This window comes from Columba livia, chromosome 1 (genome assembly GCF_036013475.1).
Source record: "Columba livia isolate bColLiv1 breed racing homer chromosome 1, bColLiv1.pat.W.v2, whole genome shotgun sequence".
Taxonomy (NCBI): Eukaryota; Metazoa; Chordata; class Aves; order Columbiformes; family Columbidae; genus Columba; species Columba livia.
Window position 1 is genome coordinate 13,874,916 of NC_088602.1, and position 12,440 is coordinate 13,887,355.

A 12,440-nucleotide genomic window follows, 5' to 3' on the forward strand; every position below is an offset into this window, starting at 1 on the left:
CCTAGACTCCTACTTTTGTGAAGCTACTAAAAACTTTATGTGTTTGACAGTTTGTCTCTACTTCCAAACTTCACTGTATTTTTTTTTCCTCAGCTACGTGGGGGAAGAAAGTTGGATAACACAGAGATGTGTGTACAGAAACAGAGTGATTGCATCAATATAATTTTCTTAGAAAATCAGACCAAAAAATCACCTATAGCCTTTTTCAGGCACCCTTTTGGGATTGGGCTGCCTGATCCAGATGTAAATTTCCATCTTTGGCCATCTGGTTTCATTCTGAGTTTTCCACTGACATCACGTAGGCAAAAACCTCCTGTGTAATACTTGTTACCTGGAACAGTAGCTGAACCCCTCTTTGGATCTCCTCAGTTCTCCATCTGATTTTAAGTCTCATACCAAAACTTGTGGTCACAAGCTCTTCATTACCATTCACAATCCCATTTCCCACTTGTAAAGATTATTTTTTGCCTTGCCAGATGTGCTGGGATCCATGGTTGAAACAAAGTAAGCATATATTGTCTAGGTAACTTGCCACTTTGCTCTGCGAGGTATGAGGACGGTTGGTATTAGGAAAAATCACCACAATCTTACTGAAGTGATGTCTCCCTTCAGTCACTGAGAGGATTTATCAAGAGAGCTGGATTAGCTGTAGGAACAACAAAATAATGAGAAAGGAGAGGGATAACCTGCTTCCCCTAAACATTGCTCTGCCACGTTACAGTTCACATCCTGAAAGGAGGCAGGCCTCTCATCCTGGAGGCTGAAGAACTCCTACACTCCTCTAAGTTTTCCATTGTGTGACAAAACTGGTGGGTATGGAGACAGTCAAGCCACCCATACCTATGCTAACTTAGTATATGTATTGGGAACTGAGGGACACAGACACCCAAAATCAGTCTAGAAGCTTTTGCGACAGTCTGTCTACACAACTGTCAGATGTTCATGTGGTGCAAGCCTGAAAAAGGCGGAGTTACTACTCTGGCCATTAGTATTGGATTTACTGGCTCTCCACACCGGTTTTGTTCAGGATAGAGTTAATATTCTTGACAGTAGCTAGTATGAGATTATGTTTTGGATTTGTGATGAAAATGGTGTTGATAACACAGCGATGTTTTAGTTATGCTGAGCAGTGCTTACAGAGAGTCAAGGCCTTTTCTGCTCTTCACCCCACCCCATCAGTGAGTAGACTGGGGGTGCATAAGGAGTTGGGAGAGGACACATCTGGGACAGCTGACCCCAACTCACTAAAGGGGATGTCCCATACCATAGGACGTCATGCTCAACAATAAAAGCTGAGGGAAGAAGGAGGAAGCAGGGGACATCTGGAGTGACGGTGTTTGTATTCCCAAGTAACCGCTACTTGTGATGGAGCCCGGCTTTCCTGAAGAAGGCTGAATACCTGCCTGCTGATGGGAAGTGGTGAACGAATTATTTGTTTTGCTTTGCTTATGTCTGCTGCTTTTGCTTTACCTGTTAAACTGTTTTTATCTATCCCATGATTTTTTTTTCTTTACCCTTCCAATTCTCTGTCCCATCCACTGGGGGAAAGTAAGTGAGCAGCTGTGTGGTGCTTAGTTACTGGCTGGGGTTAAAACAAAACACTCTTCAACCATAGGAATTCCTGCACTGTGCTCCTTAGAATAGACAAATCCTTATTTCTCTCCATTAACTTCCTAACTTTCCAAAATATTTATAACTAGCTCAATACTGCAAATCTTGCTCTCTTTTATTTAGCTATGGGGAGTTTAGATCAGTCCCTTGCTGATTAGAATGACTGAATAAATAGTCCAGCTTAAAGCAGCTGAATAATTCACATGGCACATTTCCTCTAGGAATTTATATATGAGCCAATAGCCTCAGCAATCAAAGTCACAGGAGTTGCACCACCTCATGGCACCTGAGGATATCAGTCCATCTGACACCAGACCCTGATTCATGAGCATCTGATAAGTGGTTCTGAAAACAGCAGGATAATTCCGGTATAAGAAAAAGTAGTTTATGGCAACTTTTCTAGGCTTGATGTTGTGTGACATGCACAAGTAATACTATTCTATTACCTTCTAGAAGTTTTCTTCTACTAATTTCTTTGTAAATTAACCAAGAATCATTTAAAATGAAAGTTTTTCTCCCTTCAAGCTGTTAAAAAGTGATACGGGAATACAACAATGTTAGAATTTTCACACTGCTATGGACGCTTTGAGTTTTCATTAAAAAGTTGATGTTCTCAGTGCCTCCAGCCAAAATTCTAAACAACATTAGAGCAGCGCCATCCATGCCTGCTATAGGAAAGGCTGCTGCTGTATTTCCATTTCCTATTCTGTTTCCAGGAGCTTTTTCAGTTGCTGTAAATATTCATTTTGAATTGACACTTGGTATACAGTGCATTATGTTGCCTTTGGAATTATGTTTTTTTTTTTTTTTTTTTTTTTTTTTAACTGTGGTAACAGGTTTTCTAGGAAGGAAATACTCTTCCAGTATGGGAAAGCCTTGCTGGCTTCTGTACCCATTGCTCCCCAAAAGCATAACATGCACAAGATTATGTGAAAACTGCCTTACTCTCCAGAAATGGTGGGAAATTACTTGAGTGGAATGCTTCTCATATAACTTTAGCTGTGTAAAAAAATAGGAATGTAGCTGCATTTCTATGAGCAGGCTCCCTCTGGAGCCAATGTCACCCTCTGGAGACTTGTGGTCATTTACCAACTTTGCCTTCTTTCTAGAGTTTGCTTCTCTTGGCCTCTAAACCCCCTTACCTTTATTCCAGCATTGGCATTAATTTGCTAGCCAGCAGTAATATTGTCTGCTCCAGAGCCTGCCTTTTTTCCTCACCATGAATCATCTAACCCGAGATTTGATTCAAGGCTGGATTTTTACACAGGTTTCATTACAGAGACCATCTTGCAAGTCACAAAAATAACTCGGTGTGCTTTTCACCAGCTAGCAACAAGAAGCATTCAGCCATCCAAAAGCCAATGTGCAAAGAATCAGAGCTAAAACTCCCCTCTGTATATAAGCTAATGGTTAGTATTTCTCTGTTGTGTAATTGTAATTCGGTTCTTAATTACTTGTATTCCAAGCACATATACTCAGGCTCCAATCAACAGCTGTGTACTGCATTTAATTCATGCTACATATACATTCTGAAGTTTTTTGATAGTTCTTAGCTTGCACATCTTAGAATGTTACCTTTGTAGACCTTTGTTAGTTACTCAATGGCCTACAGGTTTGCTCATTTCTTTCTTAACGGGATCAGTCACAGTCTCAAGCTCCTCTCTGTTTCACTTGTACAGTCTTGATAATTAGATGTCTTTTATTATTTTTTTTTTTCCCCAGACCTTTAAAACAGTGGTTTAACCTCACACCATAGACTATATGAGGAGACTAGCAGTTTAATTTAGACTAGCTGCTTATATTTGAGATATCTACAGTTATGTTAGTTTAATTCCAACCTCTTTTCATGCTGCTTACCTTACCACTGGAGAGAGCAGGTAAAAGCAGGTCTGTCCCCTGCAGATGAGGATTGTTACTCAGTTTGACTTCCTTGTTCAGCAGACTTGCGGAATGGTTGAGTGGAAGGCTCTCGTGAAGCTTGATCCTAGTTGGAAAGTGGTGCATGGACACAGCATTTACTAACTTAATGTAATGATAAGGTCCTTTCTAAACTCTCTTCCTCAAATGTGTTTATGTACAGTGTCTTGTAGACAGATCTTGAACATTTTATAAAATATCTGAAAATAAATTCAAGTTCTTTTCCTTAAAATACAATAATATTAGTAATAAGTGCTATCAAAAATAAATGTTTTTCTAAGAAACTACAGTGCAAATACAGACAGGTTGGGCAGGTTTACATTCCACTTGTCTTTTGAAAGTGAAAGATCACTCTCTCCCAAGGTGCTCACAACTTCAGAACTAAGTTATTGTGGCTTTATAAACTAGTCTTGGAACATGTTGGAGCCTACCTATCTTTCCCCCGCCCTCCTGCCTCCCCAAAATAATCAGAACAAAACAGGCTATGTTAAACTGGGTTTATGAAGTATGTGGAAGGAAGAAATGTTTGTTTGTTTGTTTGTTTGTTTGTTTGTTTGTTTTTCTAAATAAAAGGAATCTTTTTTGCTTTTTTTCAACAGTGAGAACAGCCAAGTCAAATTTTGTCTTGCAGCTAAATACAACACCTGAGGTTACAACAAAAAACAACCACAAAATGATTAGTTCATTTTATGCCTGGTTGAACAAAGAATGTACGAACAGAGTTTTATTTTCCTCAATGTCAGTAATGAAACACTAATGAAATTAATTCATGCTCTCCTCACAAGAACGTGTTGGGTATATGAATCTGATTTTATTATTCTGACAGGAAATTACAGTTTTATTAATTTGATTTCATTTTTTCTTTTTCCTTTTTTTTTTTTTTTGTGTGTGTGTGTGTATATGAGTGTGTATTTTTATCAGGTAAGTTCCATCACAAAGACAATGACACTGGTTAAAGAAATGATAGCTCTTGATTTCAAAGTACCCCATCATCTGGAGGCACCATACTAAAGCAGAGGCAAAATCTGTCTCGCAACTTCCTTGAATAGTTTTCCTCATAACTTGCAGCAAATTAATTGTGAGATTCATTTCATAGGGTGTTTCATTTAATCTCACTTTCTTTTCTAAAAATTAAACATCCAGTCTAATCTATTAACCTTTTGCTTCTGACAGGCTAATCCTACACGTCGCAACTTGGCCCATCCCGGAGTTGGTAAGAATAACTCGTACTGAATTGTAACCCTTGGCCCTGTGCCTAGGCTGTGGCTGTATTTAATTCATTATTGACAATGTTATATCTTTAAACTGTGATACTCTTCTGAATATTGAAAAACTTGCTACCTAAATGTAGAGTGAGTATAGCAAAGTTTTACTTTGGATCTGAATAGCCTGCAAATATGCTGGGATGAACAAGGCTAGAGACAGACTGTCTCATTTGTGGGTCATTACAGGATTCTTCAGAGTTAGCTCTGATTCCCAGCTGCTGCCATGGGATTTCTAGTGTTCATGAAGAATTTGCTCCCACTTTATAAGCTGTCAAATATCTGCCCAGTTAGGGGAGATATCACACACACAGACACACACACCTTCTACAGCGTCAGATGGCTGACTGTCAGTAGTAGTTGAAAATTAGCGTACTTGCAGCTATGTGAAAGGCAATGAAGCCTGAACAGCTGACTGCTGAAGAACACTGGCAGTGTTAAACAGAGACTTGTGCATAAAAACCTTAGCAATTTAATATCATTTTATATACCCCTGCTTTTATACTCTTTACAAAGTTAGCAAGTTATCCTTTCTACAGACTTTCTGTATATAAACATATGTGTTACATATGTAATTACTGATCTGACTTTCTGAATGTAGCCAGCAGACTATTACCTGAAACAGAGGCAGCAGCAGGTAGGGAGAGCAAAAGCAATGCATTGCCTTTGACCACAAGTAGATGCTTCCAGTCTTTATTTGAGCTAATTATACCAGGCTCTCTTTGTAGGCAGTGAAGACAGATTGCCCATTTTATTGTTCAGTTCATCTAATCCTGAAGGAGCCATAAAAAAAAATGTATGAACCTCATTCTGAATTTAACTGTCTCTCTGTTGACTACAAAGAGAGCTTAGGGTAATGGGCTTAGATGAAGATGTTTATATTGAATTTGTCTACTTTGGGTCAGATATAAACAAAAATGCTTGTGTGGGCAAGCCTGGCAAGTCAGAGTAAAGGTCTCATATCTACAAGGACTACATAGGAACGCTGGATGATTAGCTTTAGGGTGTGATTATATGCTCTGAAGACTTTTGTATCAGTTTCACATTAAGCAACACCTGCTCATACCACTTCATAATCACAGAATCACAGAATGTTTGGGGTTGGAAGTGACCTCTGGAGATCACCTAGTCCAGGCCACCTGCTAAAGCAGGTTCACCAGAGCAGATCACACAGGAATGTGTCCAGGTGGGTTTTGAAAGACTCCAGAGGAGACTCCACAACCTCTCTGGGCAGCCTGTTCCAAGGCTCTGGAACCCCCGAAGTAAAGAAGTTTCTTCTCATATACAGATGGAACCTCCTGTGCTTCAGTCTGTGCCAGTTGCCCCTCATCCTATCGTTGGGCACCACTGAAAGAAGTCTGGTCTCATCCTCTTGACACCCATCCTTGAGGTATTTATAAACATTGATGAGATCTCCTCTCAGCTTCTCTTCTCCAGACTGAACAGACCCAGCTCTCTCAGTTTCTCTTCATAAGAAAGATGATCCAGGCCCATAATCATCTTCACAGCCACCGCTGGACTCCCTCTAGTAGCTTCTTATTCTTCTTAAACTGGGGACCCCAGAACTGGACACAGTACTCCAGATATGGCCTCACCAGGGCAGAGTAGAGGGGGAGTGTAATATCCCTCGACCTGCCGGTCACATTTTTCTTAATGCACCCCATTCTCACAACTAGGCAAAGACATAAATTCTTGCTCAAGGGACTATGCTCTGATATAAACATCAAACTTTTTGGTTTAAATAAGCAACAATAACATCGTTTTCTGGCTGTATCAGTTTGACTACGAATCGTAACGAATGGTTGTTACAGGACAGGAAAGGGAGAGTGTCCTGTGGTAGGGAGAAGACATGAGAGAGTTGATAAAACTGGTAAGCTGTTATTGCCACTAAAGCTTTGTAGTGTTGAAGCCGCAGTTTAGAGACTGAGATCTTACAGAGCTCTTAGGACACCAAAGCTCTCTTCCCATAGCTGCTTGGTATTGCATTTCCCCTCAGCGTTGCATGTTGATCTCTAAAGTTACATCTATAAAAGCCTATTTTTATTTTTTAGCAATTTGTGTTTGGCTTTAAGCCATATGCTCAAGAAGGCTCAGGTTTTTAAGCAGCAAATGTCATTTTGATGGAAATGCATGCATCTGCCATCCGTTGCAAGGTGATGCCTACTGTGACCATAAAGCTAAACTTCATTGCCTTGATAAATAGTTCATCTCTTGGCTGCTCAGCAGAAGGATGTTCTAGAGCCCTTAAACTAGTAAGCTATGAACTAAATACCTTTGCAAACGGTTGTTTGCCTTTGTATTTTGATTTCTACATGAAGTTATCTATCACTTTTTCAAGGAAAAATGAGCACAAAGATGCCTATATAGCTAATTGTACATACGCTTTGGGCCAGCAAGGAAGCATTGGTGATAATGATTTATTTGAGCTGTGTCACTTTTGTTCTTATGGGCTTTTTAAGCATCAGTTTGTGTAATCCAGGAAAAAAACGTGTCATCATGGAGCATACACTGCCAGAACAAATATTAGTAAGTAGACTCCATTTCCGTTTACTGTACTTTCCATAATTATAACTGATGTCTTTTTTATACAGATGCATAGAATAGTATTCAAATCAGAAATACTGTGGTGCTTCTCTATCTCTGATTTGCCTAACAAAAAGGTTTGTCAATGAATAAAGCATAGGTTCTTCTCCAAATATTGTTTCGTATAATAATAAAGTTACTTCACAAAGAAAGGTGTATAACATATAAGCCCAAAGTAGGTAAAGATATATATCATGTGCCTGGTAAATACTTCATAGCCTGCAGGGCAAATTCTTGGCTGGAGTTAACCGAAGTAGCTCTTTGAAGTAAATACACTTACACAGTGTACACAGTCAGGCTCTGGGGCAGACAGGTAAGCACAACGCACTGTGACAGGACAATTTTATGCCAAGCAGCTTTTTCATTTCACTTCCTTACAGAACCTTCCTCCACTTCTGCAGGCCGTAAATAACCTTCCACTCCATTTCCCCAGCTACCTAGAAATGCAACCTAAATCCTGGACAAAAATCCATATTACAGAGAAAACTTTTAAACAAGACAGGGGATGTGTGTAGCAAACATGAATGCAAACACTGTCTGCAAGTGCAGCTCTCGTTGACACTGCCCTAGAAAACAATGGAAATATATAGTGTAAAGTAAACTTCCAAGACGGCTTCTTTCTACCCATTTTGCTTCTGCCTTTGAGAAGCCACCCAGGACACAAATCAGGGTGAGCTTTTTGTGCGTCCAGTGCTGAACAAAGACTTTCTCTTTTGGTAATACATTATTAACTACAAAGGTAGGTAGTCTCTAAGCTGGGGAGAACCTGCCCCTGAGCCTTTAAGACCTCCTTCTCGATGGACGACCAGCCTTCCTGTACTCCTTTGCCCTTCAGAGCTGCCTCCTATGGTACTCCATCAACCAGCTTCCTAACCAGGCCAAAGTTTGCCCTCTAGATGTCTAAAGTAGCAGTTATGCTGACTTCACTCCTTCCTTCTCCAAGAATCTAAATCTCTATAATTTCATTATTTCTATACCCAAAGCAGCCTCCAACCACCACATTTTCCACTAGTCCTTCTCTGCAAACAACAGCTCCAGTGGGTCACCTTCCCTAGTTGGCTCCCTGACCAGCTGTGTCAGGAAATTGTCTTCCACACACTCCAAGAGCCCCCTAGACTTTCCTCTCTGCTGTGTTATATTTCCAGCAGACACCTGGTATGTTGAAGCCGCCCGTGAGAACAAGGGCTAGTGACTGCAAAACTTCTCCCAGCTACCTGCAGAATATTTCATCTGCCTCTTGATCCTGGTTGACTGGTCTGTAACAGCCTCCTAACAGGCTATCTGCCTTGTTGGCCTTCCCCCTGATTCTTACCCATAAACACTCAACCCTATAACCAACATTATTACGCTCTAGACAATCAAACATTTCCTGACACACAGAACTACCCAACCACCTCTCCTTTCTTGCCTATCCCTTCTGAAAAGTTTATGGGCATCCATTGCAGCACTTCAGTTGTATGAGTTGTCCCACCATGTTTCTGTGCTGGCAACTATATCATAGTTTTCCTGCTTCACAATGGCTTTCAGCTCCTACTGTTTGTTGCCCATGCTGCGTGCCTCGGTGTAGATGCGCTTCAGTTGGGCTATTGATCCCACAAACTTTTGTGGGGAGAAGGCCTAATTCCTACATGACCATTCTCAGGATGCTGGGGAAAGGGGAAAACTTTCTCAGAAACAGTAATTGTAATCTCATCTGTTTTGTCATCCCAGCCAGAATGACAAACTTACCTCTTTTGCTGCATCCTCTCGCCTCCCTGCCTGAGCGCTATTCTTTCTGATTTGGTCACCTACTTCTGCATAATACGAGCATCCTGGCTGCACCTGAACCCAGCTTCATATGAAAAAGGGACTTTTTTGACAAAATGTGAAAACTGGTTTTATAAAATACTTGTTAGCAATGCATCTGCTTTACCTTTGAAGCTTATGCTTGTTTATATATGTAATCTACCTTATTTATCTAACCTAATTTGTTTACTTTTTGTCTTGTGTTTTCTTTTTCCCTTTCTTTTCTCTTCTACAATTCTAAATCCAGAGTTTCATTCTGGTGTACACAGTTCAACTACCCTTTTATCCTTGTGCAATATTGATAGAATTTCAGGCCCATGGCCACAATAAAAAAATGTCTAGCAGGAAAACTGATATCCATGCATTTCACTTGCATAAAAGCAGGAAATGCTCAATATCAGTGAAACACTCAACATTAGTAATACTGTGGATGCACTGTCACTTTCTCACATTGTTTTTCCCTGCACTGACTGGTCATTAGTGAAATACAAAGCATGCCTGCTATCAATCAGCATGTCATGTAAGTAACTAGGATTAGATTTGTCTGACAAATGTAGAGGTAGGTCTATGGTGGAGATGTATAAAAGTGAGTTAGGCACTGTGGGCTCTCTTCATTGTAGCTGGAGACAGATAGGTATTTTTAAGGTGCCATTTTTGAAAAGAAGTCAGGTGAAGTGCTCCCAAGGAAAGTCTGTTTTGTTCCATTGACCAGACAGGGAACTCTGTTTAAGATGTGGGCAACGTAGATACCCAAAAGTGATAAGGCAAGTACTGTCCCTGGTCTCTGGTTTGCTAGTTCCATAATCTACAAAAATTATCTATGAGCATCTTCACAAGACATTGTTCATGAGATAAACCCATCAGAAACAGGTCTGCACCCTTTCTCTATTTTGTTCTGTGAGTGGTAATTTGCTGAGAAAGCACCTCAAGTTCCAAATATGTGGCAGGGGCACAAAGCTTTTGCCTCTGGCTGCCTACTTACCTCCCAGCCACCTTCTTGACAGAAAAAAAACCCCTTGTTTTCAAGCTATCTGTGGATAAGTGAGTGCAAACTTAAAATCCCACGTGCAGTACGATCAGAACCTATGGGTAGAGAGTCAGGATTTCAGCTGCTGAAGGGTTAATGTCATATTTGCTGCCAAGTCTCCCATGACTGTCCTTTTCCCATCCCATGACAGCATGCATGCAGTGCAGTTAGCAGGATCAGCACTCAGACATCGATCTTGGGGGTGGTGGCAAACATCATCAGAGGATGTCTGGACCAACAGTTTGATTTGACAAGTTTTCTGGGTCCTAAGTTCCCTCACGGAAAGCAGGGGAGAAGTGGATGCTTTCAAAGAGTGCATCAGACTGTCTCTGTCTGGCCACTACATCTTTCCACCATCTTGAGAGAAGCTTGTCTGTACCTCACTGTACTTGGTAGACTAAAAAAATGTTAACTTCAGCTCCAAGTTCAATAGGTGCCTAGTGGATTTTTCTAACCTCTTGACCTGCAAACTTTCTTAGATACGTTTGTCATTTCTGTTTAGTGTTTTGTCAGTGAATTGTAATGTGACAGGTCTTACTGCTCTCGAACATATAAAACTTTGCTCAGTGGCATGTGACAGACTGAAGGTCTGTCATTCAAATTTAAGCATCTTTTGGGACCAGAAAGAAATAGTTGGGGGGAAGGGGAGAGGAGTGGAGGAACGACAGAGGTGGGACAGGAGGAGGATTATTCATTTTTTTGGTGTGTGATTTAAAAAAAAAAATACTCCCAATTCTAATGTTTTTTATTGGTAAATAAAGCAGTAGTGAAGGGAGTGGTTAAAATGTGATCAGATCTGTTTTACAATCTGCTGTTGCACACCTTGCTAATTTTAATGTATTAAACATAACAATATGCCACATTGAATCTAAAATAATAAAAAAGAGGCATCTATGTTGCATCTGCCTGAAGCTGGTGGGCTTTCCTCTTTCACAAGAAATTGGCTAGCTTGTGTGATCCAGAATTTGTCGTGATCAAAACACATTTTGCAAAGAATGCAAAAGATGATTTTGCTTAAAAATCAGCTGCTGAAACAAACATCTAAACATTCATTTATTTCTCACATGGCACCATTAAATAATTGGCAGGACTGCAGCAAGCATAACAGTAAAATATATTTGTGCTTCATGCTGCAACAAAATGATTTTAGTAGGAGTTAGCACAATCTGAATGCCAATAAGGTACTGAGAGCCGTGAAACATAACCACCACACCATATTTGAGGTTTAGGATTTGCTCAACTTACTACAAAATCAATAATGGTATCATTTGTAACAAAATCTATTTGCTGAGAAGGAATGTCAGTGCAGGTATTCTTCACAGGTACGAGATGCAGACAGTAAAGTGCCAAAGCCAAGGATACAAATGAAGGTCTTTTACAGTACACTGGCTAATAGCTGACAGTTTCAGAAGTCTTTGGGCCTAGAGAGAACTTAATGGGTCCAAGTGGATGGGAAGACATTATGGAGTGTAAACATGTGCAAAACTGTTGATTTATTTTGAACTTGTGTTTCCCAAGACTAGCTGGAATCACCATTGCCTGTCTTCTCAATGTTTCTTGGCTTCTCTTGTGAATATGGTTTTCTGTCTAAGTTAAACCATTTATAGTAAAAGCCCTTAATTTTCCTCTCAAAATCTGTTCTGGCCCATGGCAGAAATTGAGTTTTGTATCCTTTTTATAGTTCATTAAATTTTTCATTTGTATTTTTTCCTTTTCTGTCTTAATTGTGCCTTGGCTCATAGTCTCTCTAAATTAGAATGTATAGCCAAAAGTATCACTGTTCAAAACACAACTGTGGTTTCCAATAGAGTGGTGATACAGCTATGTCATGCCAATAATCGTTTTTGAAAGAACTAGCACTGGTTTGGGAAGAACAAGAGGTGCTGCCTTTTCAAGCTGAGTATCTCACAACTGCAAGTACCTCAGTTTGGCAGGTACTCACAGGCCTTGGTCTTCAGTCATCTTCTGTAAGGGATGGATCCTATTTGAAGGATATAGGTCTTTACCTTGTAGCAAGACTTAGCTAAAATTAAATTTGTTAGATAGAATTTGTTGAGTTAGAATTATTTTTCTGTCCCTTTTGAATCATAGAATAGTTTGGGTTGGAAGGACCTTCAAAGGTCATCTAGTCCAACCCCCTGCAATGAGCAGGGACACCTTCAGCTAGATAGCTTGCTCAGAGCCCTGTCCAGCCTGGCCTTGAATGTCTCCAGGGATGGGGCATCTACCACCTCTCTGGACAAGCTGCTAAAGTA